We start from the raw sequence: 18,351 nt of genomic DNA on the forward strand, positions 1-18,351 counted from the left end.
TGGTAGCAGGGCCTGAGTGAGAGAAGATATCAGCGTTTTAAGGGCCTAACTGGCTCCTACTACTTCAGTTGACTGCCTGTTCTCCTCAAGTGGGTTCAGGGAAGCAGCAGGAAACAGGAAGCTCCCTGAGAAGCTGGTGTTAATCAGTCCAGGCGCCTGTGGGTGCTAGAGAGGTACATAGGAGGCTCCTCCTCCTCTCCCCACAGCAGTTCCTGCTGCTTTCTGTTATTCCCTCTCACTTTTTCTCCTGCCTGTTATGTCTCTTGTACCCTCCTTCCTCCAGCACAACACTCCACTATCTCTGTGCATCTAGAGCAGAGAGAATACATATGCATCAGCAGCAGACACAATTTTCTACACTCTGGGTCCTAGTGGCACCCTCATAGTCTGGCACCTGAGGCGGCTGCCTCTGTTCGCCTCATGGTAAGGCCAGCCTTGCTTCTCATGGCAGTATATGACATATGGGGCAATATATGGCACAGTCTCTACATTTTAAATAATACCGCAAGGCCTGATAAATAACATCCTTGTGTTTATATTTGTACTTCTTGTAAAAAAAAAAAAAAGGTCAAACCTTTATGTTTGGGCTTTATGTTCCTGTTTTCAAAGCACACATTTATTAACAATGATATGATCTGAAAGAACAAATGTCCAGTAGTTGCAATATGTTATATCTTAAAACTAATGGATCTTAGCAAGTGACATTTTCTATTATGAATGTTATTTGTTAAAGTATTCTTGATACAGATTGGCTTTCTCTGCTCAAAATTTACTGTTTTATGCCTTGAAATGAAAAGTGCAATAAGTGGTCTGAAAAGTTGTCTAGTTTCACAGTAACTTCTTTGTGTGTTTCTGTATCCCATGCTGACTTGCTATGGTGATTTTTTTTTTAACAGAGCTATTCATTACTGAATCACAACACAGATCCCTCAGTTTTCTGTAGCAGCAATATATTAGGGAAGCTACTGCCCCTTTTCCCCCAGCACAGCAAAAAACACCAGTCTCAAAAATTTGTGCTAAAAACGACACAGGCCCTCTCTACACTGGTACTAATACATTATACTGTACCGATTTTGAAAAGTACAAAATGTTTATAGTTGTGTGGGTTCTGGCCATGAAAGCTCCACAGTTTTCTCCAAATCAGCAGGCGTGGAACTTAATCACAGTGTCAGAGAGGAAACGTGTTTCCCTTTACTACACCATCAACTGCATTTGGGATTCCATCTTCTATGCACTACTGTCACTATTCAGAAAATACCTGCAGAATGGCCTCCCCAAATGAACACCTTTGATGACCTCAGTGATATCAACACTGGGAAGAAGAGTATCCTAAAGCTGATAGCAAGTCAGCTAATCAGGATCCTTCTTAAAGGGCTTTCAAAGGGCTTTCAAAGTATTTAGAAAGTGTGTAATGATATTCAAGGGCATATTGCCCCTGAATGAATAGAGAAGGATTCTCTGTGTCAGGAAAACATGTACTTAATTTTTTATTTTTATTTTAAATAATGAAACTTATATTTTGTGTGTTTTCCAGGTGAGAACAGTCCATTGTTTCTCAATCTGCAGACAGTTAATCCAGTTTTTCTCTGAGTTCCCTAATAGATATAAAGTTCAGTGAAGACAGAGAACCAATTTTAGCACTAATCCATCAGGCAGGAAGGGTCTTATGAAGAAGTGTATAATGACTGCATTTCCAGGCTAATGTTTTTGTACAGAGCTCATAGCAATGACAAAGACACTTCCATCACTAGGCCCATTTTTCAGATGAATTATTTGGCCTGATGAAGAGCCACGATCTGTGATCTTCTGGGCCAAGTAAGGTCACATATCTTGTTTTCTAAATAGAGTATAAAATAGATTCTCCTTTAAAAAGGAAAAATAAACTGGAGGGAAGTTACTAGTGGAGTTCCTCAAGGATTAGTCTTGGGACCAATCTTACTTAATATTTCCTTTAATGACATTTGCACAAAAAATAGGAGTGTGCTCATGAAATTTGCTGATGTCACAAAGTTGGAAGGCATTATCTACTCAGAGAAGGATTGGAATATTGTACAGGAAGAACTGGATGACCCAGAGAAATGGAATAATAGAAATGGGATAAAATGTAATGGTACAATGTGCAAGGTCATGCACCTAGGGACTAATAAATTTCCAGTTTATAGCAAAAATCTTATCAACTGGAAACGACAGAGGAAGAGAGTGACCTGGATGCATTAGTCAAACATAAGATACCTGTGAGCCACCACTGTAATGTGGCTATAAAAAGAGCAAATGTGATCCTAGGAACTATCATCAGAGGTATTTCCAATAGAAATAGGGAAGTATTACTACCATTGTATGAGTCACTGGTAAAACTTCATCTGGAATTCTGTGTACAGTTCTGGTGACCCATGTTCAAGAGAGATTATTTCACATTGGAACAGGTGCAGAGATTGGGTACTAGGACGATCAGGGGAATGGAGATCTTACAAGAAGAGACTAAAAGAGCTTGGCTTGTTTAGTCTACCAAAATGAAGGTTGAGAGGGGATATGATTGCTCTCTTTATATACATCAGGAGAATAAACACCAGGAATGGAGAAGAGCTATTTAAGCTTCAAAACAATATTCACACAGGAACAAGTAGAAACTGGCCATGAATAAATTTAGGCTGGAAATTAGAAGAAGGTTTCTAACCATCATAGGAATGAGGTTCTGGAACAGCCTCCAAATAGGCATAGTAGGGGCAAACAACCTAACTAGTTTTGATAAATTTTCAAACAGGATTATATGGCAGAGTTGCCTGTGATAGCAGCTGACTGGACTTTATGACCCAGTAAATCCTTTCTAGTCCTACATCCTATATAGATTCTTATCTGGCACCATTACTGTAGTATCTGAGCACTTCTTAAAGATGAACTAATATAGAACAGGAACCAAAAAGTGGATCTGATTTCTAAGACTCTGAACTCTGTGACTTTATCTCATGATGCAGGTCCCTGGAGACCCACCATAACACCCTTGGTGATGGTGATCCACTGTTTGAGAAACTCTACCGCTTGCACAATACAGAGAGATCCATGAGGCAGCTAGATGTCAGAAATTTGTGAAACTTTTGAGGTGCAGCAATTACCAAGGCAAATTTGGCTGTCCTTATATTCAGGTACTTCTCTAGTCTAGGATCTTATTATAATGATTCTCAAAAAAACCCTTATATTTTAAGAGTCCATCTTATCTTGATTTGCTAGATGTGGATTTGCCAAGGGTTTTTTCTTCAGGCAAAAATATATATAATAGTTTCCCTAAAGCGTTTAGTCCTGTCATATCAGAGTTTCCATTGAAGAAACGTATTCAGAAAAGAATGCTTGTAGCTTTTAGCCACACAAAACAATACTGTGGTTTTTTGTCCCTATTAAAAACATGTGTTACATGTGTACTCACAATTATGTAAGTCCCAGACTACCAAAGAGGAGAACCAGTCAACTCATGGATTACTAAATTTACACATAAATCCTATACTAAAATAATGTCATGAGTTTGGCTTAAACTGGCAAAATCCAGAAAATATGACTGAAGCTCTGGGCCAGACTCTGCTCTTAGTTACATCAATATAAATCCAGAGTTATTCCTCTGAAACCAATGGAGTTACAGTATTTCAGATTTATACCATGGTAAGTGAGAGCAGAATTTGTCTGACTACCCTTAGTTTACTTCACTAAATCTAAAGTACTGCAAGGGTCATCAAACAATGGATAACTTTACATAATATATTAAAAGCAAAATCTTAGGTATAGTACAAAAAGATAAGTTAAGGATACTGTTCTGGCTTCTTTGCTGAATTTTCTGGATTTTGTTGGTTTAAACCAAACCATTAAAATTAGTTTAATACATGAGTGAACACAAATCCATTGGGAAATTGCATTAATTAAAAAAAAAGACTCAGATTAAAATTTATATGACAGGCCATGACGTTACTAAAGAAACATGTACACTCTATCATATATAGGTATTATGACTTTAGACAATCTTAGCAAGCATTTATTATTCAGAATGTTGAGATCTGTCATCATCTATTGTTTATGTATTTCTGAACGCACATGAAGAGTGGAGTCCTGCAAAATCATTGGAACTAGTCATAGCAATAAACTCTTTGCCTGAGTAGGCGTGTGGCAGTTCTCCAAAAAGGGCCATATTTTTGGAGTTTAATGTATGCACCCTACACACATCTACATCATAGATCATTTGAAAGCTTATTTTATGTATGTTTAGATGAGGTATGAGGTGGAGCTGTCAAATGGTGCTGTAAGCCTGCAGGAGATGTGAAACAATGGAACCCAAAATGAGAAAATGCCAATTTTTGCACAGTTCCAGAAATACTGAAACATGACTATGACTAGAGTTCAAGTTCATTTCAATACCTCAATCTGGTGTTTAACTATATATTTAAAAAAATTGATTGGATTTGCATGGGCAGGTATTTTTTTCAGGAATGATTAAGCTTTTTAGCATGTGGCAAAAATGGTACATATCAACATTTTGCAAAATACTACCATTAAATGTTTTCACGTCGCATTTTCTTAAATGTTAAAGTATCTCACAAGTGATTACAATAGTTTTCTACATTTTCAACTGAAATTTGCTGATCAGATCAGGCTCACGCTGAAGGTTGTGCATCAGCAGCAGAGATTGCATGCCCATAGTTTATACTGCATAGTGGGTAGATATAAATGTATGTGAATTCTTAATGTAATGCTTCTCCATTTGTGAGCTTTTGTACATACACTGTTTTCATTTGTAATTGCCTATGCATGCAGTACTAGACTTTGAAATAGTCTAGAAACTAGTTTTTTAATTCAGTGACACTTATGCACAAGTCAGTATTAGTGTTAGAGATGGGAATACACAGCTTCGTATTATGAATATGAAAAAAGCCAAGAGAGAAAGCAGTGGCCTAACAAGAAGTAGCAAAGACAAAAGTCAACAAGCAATTCCTTGCCTGCACACTGAAAAGGGATGAGGAGCATGTTACAGATCTCATCAACAATATGAAAAACCCAGAGGCAAATTAAGATTTATTGGGTCCCAGGCATAAAGAACTTTTGGGTCCCCACCACACACTTCTACATAGGTTCTGGCAGTCCTGCAGGGGCCCCCAGATTGGCCGGGGCCTCTGGGCATGGCCCATGGGCCCATGCATTAACCCACCACAGGACAAACCCAGACCCTGAATCACACCCAGAGGTACTTGTCAACATATCTACTGGATTGCATGTAACATAAGATGTACAAAAGTGTGTAGTGAAAATAGCAGATGTTGGTGAAGAGCAAATGGAGAGATTTGTGAGTGGTGCACTTGATTCTGATAGGACATGCAGCTTCTTCAACCTAGTCAAGAAATCTGGCCTAAAAACATTTGCCGACATGGCCAAGAAGACCAAATTTAAGTCTGACAAGGGAAGGACAATCACAGCAGCTATCACTCCAGAAACTGTTTTCCTTTGCAAGATGCAGAAATGATGTTTCAGTGATAACTGTTATTAGTCACCTAACGGGACCTGTGCCTATGTCCCTCCTTCCATGCTGATGGAACAATGAGAGGAACAGACAAAGCTGAATTAGGGCATCAGCTGGAAGCTCAAGCTGAAAGAATCCATGAGCTAAGAGTATGTAACAAAGAAACCACAGTGTATATCATTCAGAGGTGCCATGATGATGGCTGTTAACAAATTCCACACATTTGAATTTGGCTGCTGAGTACTTGAGGCGGGTCCTAAAGGATTTCACAAAGCTCATTCCGTAACTGAAGTCTTTGACAGATATGACAACAGTTACTCAGTGAAAACTGAAGAAAGACAGGATCTAAGGTTGGATGGAAGAAATGTCAGGTGATTGGTGGACACCCTGTGTCTCCATGGGAAAAGTTTCTAAACTTGACATCCAATAAGCAGTCAATTGTAAAATTCTTCTGTGAATATATGGTTCAAAATGCATCTGAGAGTGTGAGAGCACTCCCAACATAAACACTCCTTCTTGCTGGAGGCTTTTCTAATGGTGAAGTAGCAAAGTCTATCACCAATAAAGATGCTGAAGAAGCCCAAGACTTGTACAGTACTCAAGAGAAAGTGGACATAAGTATGCTTCTGCATGCTGGATGTGACAATATGGCTTTTGGGGCTCTTGGTGTTAAAGGAACCATAGTAATTAGGTAAGGTGACCAGATGACCCGATTTTATAGGCACCGTCCTGATATTCAGGGCTTTTTCTTATACAAGCGCCTATTACACCCCACCCCCTCCCAATTTTTCACACTTGCTATCTGGTCGTGCTATAATTAGATCACCTTAGACAGATGGTTTGGTCCTTGCTGTTTACTATTTATCACATATGGAACACTTAGATAACATGTGGACTGAAACAGGCACCATTACCAGCACAACTGACAAGCATTGCTTCAGACCTGTGCATGCAATTTGTGATGCACTCACTCCTGACTACTATAACATACTTCCTGCTGTACACGCATTAACAGCATTTGACTCTGTGTCATCCCTATTTGGTACTGGGAAAAAAATGTGTTTAATGTTGTCACAATGAAGGGAACTTACCTCTTTAGAGATCTTGCCAAATTGGGAGAGGGAAACTGACAAACTGCAATTTCTCCAGCAAGGAAGTTGGTAGCAGTGCTGTATGCCCAGAATGAGAAAAAAAGGAGCCACACAGAGACCTGAATTGCTTGCATCTCAATCTAACTATCTAAAAGGACAAGACAGTGGCCAAACACCCACCGCGTGAGGATAGTTTTGAAGAGCATGTCAAACGAATATCTTGGCAAACAAAGATTTGGATGTTCTTGCCATAGGTAAGCCAGATATTGGATCACCATTGCAACCTGGATGGAAAAAAATGTGGATGATGAGCTTCTTCCCGTATTCTTCAAGGGCCCAATAGCCTCTGAGCCTCTACAAGACCTTTTTTGTGCCTCTACAAGTAGGGATCACTGCACAAGCAACTGTTGCTGTAGTCAGTTCAATCTTCTCTGCACAGAACTCTGTACATGCCAAGGCAATGAAGACTGTGGTAACCCATGCACTCTTGACAGAGATCATAATGAGGAACTAGATGTTAATGATGTTGACTAGCAATGTTACCAGCACTAATACATTCAATGATACCAATACAAATGTATTATTTAATTTTGTTTTAGCCTTTAGATTGTTGTGATATTTTGGGGTCACAAAGAAATCCAATTTTATGTCTTGAAATAATATATAGTCATTAAACTAGCAGAAATGAATGCAAATATTTCAAAGTGGTCATTTTTAACATGTTGACGGTTTCATTATTTACCCCCATTTCCATGGTAGCAGCACCACTTAACAACTCCACAGTCATCTTAAAATAGGCATAATAAGCTTTCAAATTATATATGGTGTGCATATGTGTAGAGAGGATACATTAAGCAGACCAAAACAGTGGTGTCTGCCGCTCGCCCCAGATAGGAAGCGTTTGCAGGATTAGGTCCTAACTTGGCACTGCACATGCAGTAACAAAAGCAAACTGAAAAGGCAGGGAGTGCATATGCAAAACACATGTAAAATATCTGTCATTTATATTTTTAAATATGTGTTTCAAAATGTAAGTGGACTTTTAATCAAAGCTATTTTTAAACTGAACTTAAAATGTAAAATCTAAATATTTTATTATAAATATGTAAAATAAAATTCCCAATTGAATAAAATCTCCAAATCAGTATACTGCTTTAAAAAAGAACGAGCCTATAGATGTACTCATCAGATACATAAGGAAAATCCATCTTTTATTTGCAAAATTCCTAGAGTAGGAGGAAGCTGTGCAAAGATCCCCAAGCTGCAGACCATAGTAAAGGCACATATTTTGCAAATAATAATGCAAACCATGGAAAAATCGGGGGGAGGACGGGAGGTACGTTCCTTAAATAGGAAATCACTGTTTACTTACAAGCCAGGGGAAAGTTGTTTGTTTGTTGGGGGGGGAGAAGGAAGAGAGAAATGTCCCTGGCTTCCTACCTACCTTCAACCAATTCATGAGAAAATCCTGGCTTGACGCTGTGTGTGTGCTGAGTAGCAGCCCATGGAAATGCTGACACCACAGGCGGCAAGCGCTTGTGGGCGCAGCTGCAGCACTGAGCCAGTGGTGTAACAGTAACAAGCCTCTGCACCCCTCCGCCACACGAACTCACTTCGCCACAAGTATGAATGCAATGTCTTCCGACGCCGTGTGAAGCTGACATGCTGCAAAAGGGAGCTTTACAGACGTGGGGGGATTCATACTACAGCAGCTCTCGAAAAGCCCGTTTAAAGGTCTACATTAGCATGAAATGCCCAGCTGCATAGGGATAACCCCCGTTAGTTTCTTACCTTTCTTCCTCTGCCCCAGCAGTTAGGGGATGGCATGAAGTTTTAAGCTTTGAGGCTGTTTCTTCCTTAACTCGGCTCCTGTTATCTTGCACTTTCAATAGTTTCTTGGTGCGTAACAACAGCGAGAGAACTGACAACAGCTTCAGGTAATAAAAGAAAAACCTCTCTCTTGCAGATACCCCTCCCTTTCTCTCCCCTTCCTCACTCCTCTATTCTGTTCACTTCTTTCTCTCCTCCTATCATTCCCTAACTCAGCTCCCTCTCTTCTCCTCTCCTGAGGAGGATGTTAGCAGCAAGTTCAGGATCTCAGTTGACAAGAGCTGCGGTGGGGCGGCTGCAGGACCACCTCTGCCTACCTACATCTCTGTGGCTTGGACTAAAGTTATGCCCTGAGCAAGTCTGGGGAAGGGATACACAACCGCCAAGGTCTGCTCATTGCAATTCATACATGCGGTGTGTGTCTGAAAGCACCGCCTCCTCCTCCTCCTTCTCTTCTTACAAAGGGGAAATTCATTTTTTACATTTCATGAGTACAGTATAGAAACCAGGCCGGGGTCAGTGTCTGAGGATTCCACAGCTACTGAATGTTTGAGGGGGAGCAGAAAGAGAGAGGCTCACTCTGGAAAGAAAAGCCTTTTGTGTTCTGGAGAATGTCAGCTTAAATCATGTATTGTCAGCAAACCATTTATTATGGTCCCTGTTATTAATCATACCTTAGATTATAAATGCTAAGGACTTGTTAAAATCCAGATTGTCATTCTTTACACTGTTGACTTCATGTATGTCTTTCATTTTGGACAATGAAAATCAATTTGGTTAATTTCACTTTGAATTACAGCTGGTGTAATGATTCTCAGCACTGAATTGTTTGATTGCAATAATAATAATGGAAACTTTTCTATTGGTGTTAGGTTTAGTAAAACCTTTTTTTTTTAACTATAATTATGTAAGAAAATCTAAAGGCCTAGTATCTGTGAATAAAGATTTGCAGAATCAGGGTAAATACCCCTAAATGAAGGGGCAAATGTAAATTGACAGTGTCCCTTTATCTTAAATACAGGTTACATAATGTTTGCACATGTGACTCACACATACAAACACACTATTCATTACAAAAACTATGCCAAAGGTGACAAGGGGCTAGCAATTGGTTGAATGCTCATCCTGGGCAGCATTCTGTTCCTACCATAGTTGCATTAACCAAACCGCATTGTTTGCAATGATGTTGCACCAATGCACATGAGAACAGAATTTGATCCCTTGTGTTGAACCATGCAGATCTAGAAACCAATTTCTCAGCCATTTCCACATCACCCAGATCTTTACAGCAAACAAAGAGGGATTCAGAATAATTTCCACTGCTATGCATTTCTTAAGAGAGCTGTACTGAAATCTGTGTGCTGAGTTCTCTAACAGTAGATTTAGCTCTCAATATCAGACCTGCTGAATAACACTTTTATGTGCTTTCCCTGAATACACAGTTTCAGAGTTTTTACTTTAATTTGTGTTCATTTTGAAGTACACACTCTACAGTAATCTCCAAACTTCAGAGTATATGATTGAATTTCACTTTATCCTACAAGAGCCAATGACATTATATATAGCCACTTTCTGGTACCACCCAAGCACAGATAGCTCAGGTTGCCAGAATTAGTGTTGTCATTCATTTTCAGTGTATGTATCATATCATCTAATGAAAGGTTTGTAGCATCTACTGAGAAAATCCAGTTCAATTTCAATTTTGATTCATTATCTATATCTGGGGTTTCTTACAGCTTTAGGATCTAGTTTGATCTTTGGATGTGCTTATCTTGAAATGTGGTACATATCTATGTTTTGTCCTTTGCAGTAGAAGGAGCAACTGCAGCTGGAACCACTTGCATCAGTTTATGTTTTACTACTTATTTAATGTAAATGATAATACCTACATACACATGAACAGTTTGAATGCAACTATATTCTGTTGTTCTACAAATATACAATGGATGTAGGAGAAAAACACAGCACATTCTCAGGACATTGTTAGAGTCCAGGTGAATCTCATGAGGAAACACTTCACAAATCAATTATTCTTGACAATCAAAACAAGTTTAAATTATCCTGTATAAGCCTACAGTGAGCAGTTGTGCTATTAGATTAGGCAATTATTGATTAATCATGATATACTGCCTAGTGTTTCAATTATTTTCTATTTTCTACTGTTTTGAAAATTATTTGTGTTAAGTCAACCAATTATCTCTTTCATGTTTAGATTTCTATTTTGGCAACAATTATGTGACATTTAGGTTAAAAAGCTATATAAAGCTTCTAATGTTAATAATAATTCTTAGCATTTATATGAGTCTTTAAATTTTTTCAGTGCTTAACAACACTTTACAGACATTAACTAATTAATTCTCTTAACACCTCTGTGAGGTAAATTAACAAGTATTTGTATTCCTGTTTTACAGATGGGAAAACTGATGGAGGGGAGATTAAGTGACTCACACAAGGACATGAAGGGGATCAGAGTCAGATTAAGGAGTAAAGGTATTTATTGTATGTATATTATTAAAAAGAAATATCACACTGCCCACTGCAGCAGGTTTTCACTCTATACATAAATCTCCGAGTAGGAACTGATGGGTACTTAGTATTTTGAAAATCTGGCCATTTATTCTAGTATGTAAATATGGATTTAGGAGCTTAACTTCAGGCAGGCAGTTTTTATAATCAAGGCCAAATATTTTTCCTAGACTATTTAACAACATTCCCATCTACCTCTTACGTACAAAATAAAATAAAGTGGTATTGATTTACTGTATTTAAAACAGTTATAGCAACATAACCTGTATAACAGTTATGTTAGTAGTTTACGTAACAGTTATGTTATAACCTGTATAACAATTAAGTGATATTTAAATTTCATGTCACAAGTAATGGTGCTGGTAAACAACTCCAGAGAAATACCACCCTCTGGGATGAATTGCACGTACTGGTTCACACCAGGTTCAAGAGGCCCATCTGATGAAATTAATAAGCATCAACACAATTAATACAAAACAAGAGGAAGTACTTTTTTTGCAAATCAACCTGTGGAACTCATTGCCAGGGGGTGTTGTGAAGGCCACAAGTATAACTGGGTTCAAAAAAAAGCTAGGTAAGTTCATGGAGGATAGGTCCATCAATGACTGTTAGCCAAGATGGCCAGGGATGCAACCCTATGCTCGGGGCGACCATAAACCTCTGACTGCCAGAAGGGGAAGACATTGGTGGATCACTCCCACTGCCCTAGTCAAGTGAGTTGAATAATTACATGTGTGTTTACAGCACTAGAGCCTAAATTGTCACACTTCCTGGAGCACCTCCCTTAGAAGTCCTCCATCTTACTTCAGATCAAGTCCAAACCTGCGCATCCTACAATAAATGGAAAGTGTTACATTAGCTTCAACCATCTCTCCCTACCATTTGTGTGGCCTGTGGCTTAATAAAGAGGCACTTCTGTCTTTCATTTCTTATAGAAATGTAAGGCTATAAGGGACTTCAAGCGGTATTGAAGTACAGCCCCCTCCACTGAGGCAAGACCAAACAAACCCAGACCATCCTTGACAGGTGTCCTACCTATTCTTAAAAACCTCCAGCGATGGGGATTCCACAGTCTCCCTTGGAACTTCACTACTACAGTTTGTCTCTCCCCTGAATGCTGATGCAGCATGGAACTCACTCAGAATATGCCTCTATATAGCTGCAACCTTAGCGTTTGGTAAAACTACTGTACAAGATAAAGACTGATTTGCAGCAAATGGAAGAAATTCTTACTAAAGCAAAAATGCACAGCATATCTCCACCACAACATGACCCTCTCTGGAGACATATGGCCAAGAGCGCATTGCAATGTGCTCTATCATACTGGATTGATTTGTGCAAGAAGATACAAACTTCCTTTGAGAATGGAGATCTAAGAGGAATGTATGATGAAATCAAGAAAGCAATAGGTCCTTCAGCTGAGAAGACTGCCCGACTCAAATTTCTTAATGGAGACATCATTGAGAGAAGCAAACAGATGCAACACCAGGTGAAACACTATCATTTTAACTCTATGCGCATGAAACCACTGTTTCTAAAATAGCACTATATGTGTTCCCAAGGCTCTAGAGGCAATCACTTCCCTAGCACCGGGATTTGCTATAGGAAAAGATGGAATTCCCTCTGGAGTACTGAAACAAGGAGGACAATTGTAACTAACCATCTGCACAATATCTTGCTTGCCTGCTGCAGGGATGGAGGGGTACCACAAGACATGAAGGATGCCAACGTCATAACATTACATAAAAACAAAGGAGATCAGAGTGATTGCAACAACTACAGAGGAATCTCTCTCAGTGTAATTGGCAAGTAAAGACTGTATATCCGAGTCATTATAACTTCCATGCCAGCACATCAGCTATCGACGAAGGCAACTGCAAGAAAAGCATCAAGAACAAGGCCTCTCTACGTGGCCTTTATAGATCTTTCAAAGGCTTTTACCTGGTCAGCGGAAAGGGCCTTTTCCAATTGCTAGAGAGCATAGGTTTCCCCCCAGTCCTCAGGCTGATTCAATCCTTCTGCAATGGCATAAAGGCTACAGTCTAAAACAATGACAGTCAATCTGACAGCTTTGAAATCCACAGCAATCTCAAACAGGGATGTGTTTTGTTATCAACACGCTTCAGAATATTCTTCTTTCTGCTGTTTCATCATGCTTTCTCACCTAGCACTCAGGGTGTACATATCCAAACACGATCAGATTGAACACTCTTGTTATATTTTTATTAACCATTTCACAATTTTCAATTACTGTATTATGGGTGAACAATTCACATTTTTCTCTTAAATGAGGTAATAAGCATCTGGGATTGCACAGGTATAATTGAGAACAGAATTTGTATCCCCTTTTGGCAATTTAAATAGCAGTTTAATATACATCCTTTCTTGGGATCACATCTCGTGTACCTGCTGGTGGGTGAATCTTATTATTTCACAGGTTTCTTCCTTCTCTAGCTGCTATGACCTTGTCATATTTTACAACTACATATTTGTTTTTCTGGTTTGATCTACCTTTATTATTGATGCTTTGGATCAGTTACATTTTTATTGCACATTTAAAATATGGATAATTAAAATAAAAATATAAGATGGAGGCTTTTATGGTGGGCAAGTCATTTCCCCTCTTTGAACCTCACTATCCCCATAGCTGCAAAGCACCCGTCTAAAGTGACAATCATATGCTTTCCTCTGCTGTCATTTAATGCCAGCTAAAATGTCATTCTGTAACAGTGGTGTCCCCATTCCCACTATCAGCTATTGCCCCACCACAGTTTCAGAGTAACTGCACCTGTATTCCCCCCACCCATCCATTCCATGAGTCCCCAGTTAGGTCTCAGATCTCCAGCCACCACCTGTCTCTGGGCAGGGTTTTAAGGCTTCACAGTCCCCTGCCATAAGTGTGAAATTCCCAGCAAGCCAGTCTGCCTTAAGGCCAGCCCCTGAGATTTGCTTTCTCTTCAAGGGCTATGATCAGTGCTTAATTTGTAATGAAAGAGGTGCTGGGCTCAAGCAATATTTTTACTTTCATAACTGGTGCAGCAAGCCCAGAGATGTTGGGACTATGAACTGCCAAGATTCGAGGTGCCAGGGCTCAGTCCTGGCACAACTTAAGCACTGGCTATAATTAGTGTGTACCAACACTTAGGAGTTACCACACGGCTCTTTATCAGCAGAGTACATTTATTCTTAGGATAAAAGCATACAGAGAAAACATATAAACAACACAGGTCCTACACATTTACTAATAAATGTACTGTACTATAAATTGCCCATCAGTCTTATGGGTCCTAGTAGGCCAAAGTCATTCCAACTGTTCAGCAGGATTGGACATAACGTCCTGTCCATTTCCTCACTCAAAATGAAGGCTCTGTGTCTGTTTAAACTCATCCTTTTAGCATTTCCTTTGTTCCTGAGTTTTTGGAAATCCTAGTTTGAACCAGCCCAGTGGGTTCTTCTCTGGAGTTGTTTACAGTCTGAGCAACTTACGTGGATCACCTTGTTATACAGACAAAACTACACAGGATCTTTTCGGGAGGCAAGACAAAGATTCCACATTTATTATGATAACAATTTGATTTATAACCAATAACTAATATCTTAATTCTTATACGCACACATTATACCTAATACCTACACACACACATCCACACATCCATCAGATGTTCTGCAGCTGCTGCATAGTTACCAGTCCTGAATATAGCTTGAGTTCATAGCTTGTGGCGGCTAACTGGCCAGGAAAACCAGGCACATGGACGAGCTGGGTCTCTGTTTGGGCATGCACCAATGCCCTTCCATGTTGGCAGCAGAATGTTACCCTCCAAAGTCTTCCATCTCACCCATCCTTTTTGTAGGCTTTAGTTTGAATCCAGAGTCTACAGGTCTTGCTGTATCAGAGAGGTAGCCGTGTTAGTCTGGTTCTGTAAAAGCAGCAAAGAATCCTGTGGCACCTTATAGACTAACAGACGTTTTGCAGCATGAGCAGTTCATTCAGTTCATTTGCAAATTTGACACCATCAGTTTAGGATTAAACAAAGACTGTGAATGGCTTGCCAACTACAGAACCAGTTTCTCCTCCCTTGGTTTTCACACCTCAACTGCTAGAACAGGGCCTCATCCTCCCTGATTGATCTAACCTCGTTATCTCTAGCTTGCTTATATTTACCTGCCCCTGGAAATTTCCACTCTTGTATCAGACGAAGTGGGCATTCACCCACGAAAGCTCATGCTGCAAAACGTCTGTTAGTCTATAAGGTGCCACAGGATTCTTTGCAGGTCTTGCTGTGTCACTCTGCCTCTGGGTTTGGTGATTGATCACCCGTCAATTGCAGACATGACTTTCAGCCTCGGACCTGGCTTTGATCTTCCTTCTATTGTACCTTTTCTTTTTAGAGTGGACTCTTTTTACTTTGTTAGGGCTCTTGTCTGCATCTTCAGCTGTTGGTGTTTTGAACTTTATTTCATCAGGACAGGCTGGGGCTGGAGGTTGATTCCATCATCCATACATATCTCATTTACACATAACACATCTAAACTAAACTAATAAGATTACAGCCGGGTTTGCAAAAATGAAGGTTGGAGCAAGCTTTTACAAAATGGAGTAAGTGTTTTAAAATTTAAAAAGTGTTTGAATTACAATACGGCAAACAGTGAACAGAAGTTACAATATAGACAAGTGTAGTGGATGGCAAACAGTGAACAGAAGTTACAATGTAGGCAAGTGTAATAAATGGTGAACAGAAGTTACAATACTGAGATACTGAAACAGTGCAAGTCTCAGTGATTTAAGCAGAAACTGGATTGATAGTGAAACTTACAAAGGCAGCTGACTGAACAGCTATGGCTCTTAACAAGCATCTTCATTGTCAATTAGCCAGTTATTGGGGTAACTGGTTTTATGAATGAATGTTGTTTTTCATTCATAAAACTTTACTTATGAAGTTACATTAATAAAGTGAACAATTAAAAACAATTGAATTCATCAGTTCTACAACCTGCATTTTTTTTCATTCCTGGAAAGCTGTAGTAACCCACCTTCATGGAGAAGAACATAATCATACATAAACCATTAATAAATAAGGCTGTAAGAAAATTGTGGGCCATGATTTTGTTGCAGAAACCAGAACTTTCAACATTCACTGCAAATTTTTCACAATGCCATTCAGTCAAATTTGGCCTGGCCACCCATCTGACATAATCCAGGAGGATGATGGGGCCAGGACACATGTGGGTTGGGCCCGGCCCCACAGCAGGCTTGTCCCACTTGCTGCCCCGACTCTGCACCAAATGCCACCATCTGCACTTAGCCCCGCTGGTGCTGGCCTCACCCTTTGCCCAGGTGCAATTCCATCTCCTTCAGATTGTGTGGGCTGGCCGCTGAAGAGCAGTGGCTCCTGTGCAACTTTGAGGACTTCATCTTTTGTGGCTGCCTGGCTGTGCTGGTGCACAGGTTCAGGGAGGCCCCAGTGAGTGGGGCTGGGCACAAGCTGCGGCTTATGCCTCCCGTACGGGAGGGGACAGGGGAGCGCCAGCCCTCTCCAGTCTCTGAGCTGGGGCCGCCTCTAGGGTTCGGGGGTGTTGGGGCCCGCATTCTGCCTTGAGTGTTGAAGGTTTGGCCAGGATTATGCAGCCCCTGTGGGAGGGTAAAGGACCTGCTACCAACTTGACATCTATTCAGTTACAGAACAAGAGTTTAGGTCCTGCACCATCCCCTGCAGCCTGTCCCTCCAGCTGCCAATATGCACCTTCAACCCAAGCGCAACTTTAACAGACTGGCCGCAACTTTCAGATTAACAACAATCACAACTTTCTTACTGTCTTATTTATAAATGTAACATGATGGCCCCCAAAGATACTATCTGTCACAACTCCTGCCTCAGTTTTCCTATTCTGGTCTTCTCAATAACTGCATCCACACTGTCATGTGAGTCAATAACACCCCTTTGGGGATCTGGTTCATTAACATAGAAATAATTTAACTTAATGCTATACATTCCTGCTCCACTAGTAATTTGGCCTCAACAGCTCATTAAGATCCTGTGGGGCTTAGCAATCTGTTTGCCCTGTTGGAGAAGGGCAATGGAAAGCCAACTTCCTTCTATCCCTTAGCAAGCACAAATGTGAGTTTGCTTTGACACTCATTAGCACTTTACTCCTGGGGGAATTCTGCACCACTGCACATGCACACAATTTATGTCCCCCCACAGATGTCTTTGTTTTCCCGCAGAAAAATGACTTTCTGACAGGGAAGCAAAGGAAACCACAAAAGCAGTCATGCAACCCTCCCCAGCAGTATGTTTCAGGTGCCCAGGGCAGGTGGCAGAGAGGTAAATAACTGTGGGGTGGGGGCGGGACTGGGGAAGACATGGCTGGTGGCTCCTATCCTGCACCAGGCTCAGCTGCTAGTCCTGGCTGGGCTAGGGAAGACAGGACTTCCTCTTCCCCAGCATGGCATCTGGGGCAGGGTCAGACCCACCTCCAGATTTCTCTCCGGGCTGTAGGAAGCTCTGCAAACTTTTCCCACCCCAGCACTTCCTGCAGGGGGAGGGATCACTGTACAGGGAGCTGAGCTGTACTCAGACTTCCACTGTTGAGCCCCAACCACCTTCACCTGGACCCCCCTGCAGAGTCCCATTACCGCTGCACCCAGAACCCCCCAAGCCTCTGTGCATCCAGGTCCCCCACTGAGCTGCCCGCAGCCACATTGCCCCACACAGACACCTCTCAATCCACACCTGGATTCAATATCGGATTTACAATGGCGCCACTGGCACCAGGCCCACGGTTGAAAGGGGCCCTGGCCCACTCTTCTCCGCCCCCCCACTCTCTCCTGTGAGGTCAGAGAAGCTTGATGCTGCCAGCTGCTGCAGCTCTGTGGCAGCCTCTGCCGGCAGCAGCCTGGTTCCTCCCCTGCCTCTTTCCCCAGTGTGCTACATTCCCTCCTCCCCGCCACCGATCAGCTGGATCAGCTGCTTGCTGGCAGAGTGGGGGAAGAGGAGGGAGCCTCAGCACGCTCACCGCTCTGGGGAGGAGGAGGAGGGGAAGAGGCGGGGGTGAGGCCTTGGGGAAGGGGCTGGAATTGGGGCATACCCCCTCCAGCCTGCTGCGTGAGCACCCCCAGGACCCCAGCCCACACCCCCAGCCCCCTGCCCACCCTGATCGCTGCACCCCCTCACACACCCCCAGCCCTCTGCACCCCCCTCACATACCCTGAGCCCCCTGTCCTGACTCCTGCGTCCCCCACACACACCCAGCCCCCTGTACCCCCTCACACACATCCAGCACCCTGTCCTGACCCCTACACTCCCCTCACACCTTCCCAACCCTGACCCCTGCACCCCCCACACCTCCCCAGCCCTGACTCCTGCATCCCCCTTCATGCCCCCCAGCCCGTGCCCTGAAACCTGCACCCCCCCT

The 18,351-nt window shown here is 41.6% G+C and overlaps 1 protein-coding gene across 1 annotated transcript in view; it reads right to left on the reverse strand.

Moving 5' to 3' along the window:
* RNF144B (ring finger protein 144B) overlaps positions 1 to 8,734 on the reverse strand; it is a 121,225-nt gene extending 112,491 nt beyond the window's left edge. The window contains exon 1 of the mRNA XM_045006375.1: positions 8,374 to 8,734. The gene's annotated coding sequence lies outside the window, so the exon portion shown is untranslated. The remainder of the gene's footprint in view (positions 1 to 8,373) is intronic.
* Positions 8,735 to 18,351: the final 9,617 nt, after the last annotated feature.

The sequence above is a fragment of the Mauremys mutica genome, chromosome 2 (genome assembly GCF_020497125.1).
Source record: "Mauremys mutica isolate MM-2020 ecotype Southern chromosome 2, ASM2049712v1, whole genome shotgun sequence".
Classification (NCBI taxonomy): Eukaryota; Metazoa; Chordata; order Testudines; family Geoemydidae; genus Mauremys; species Mauremys mutica.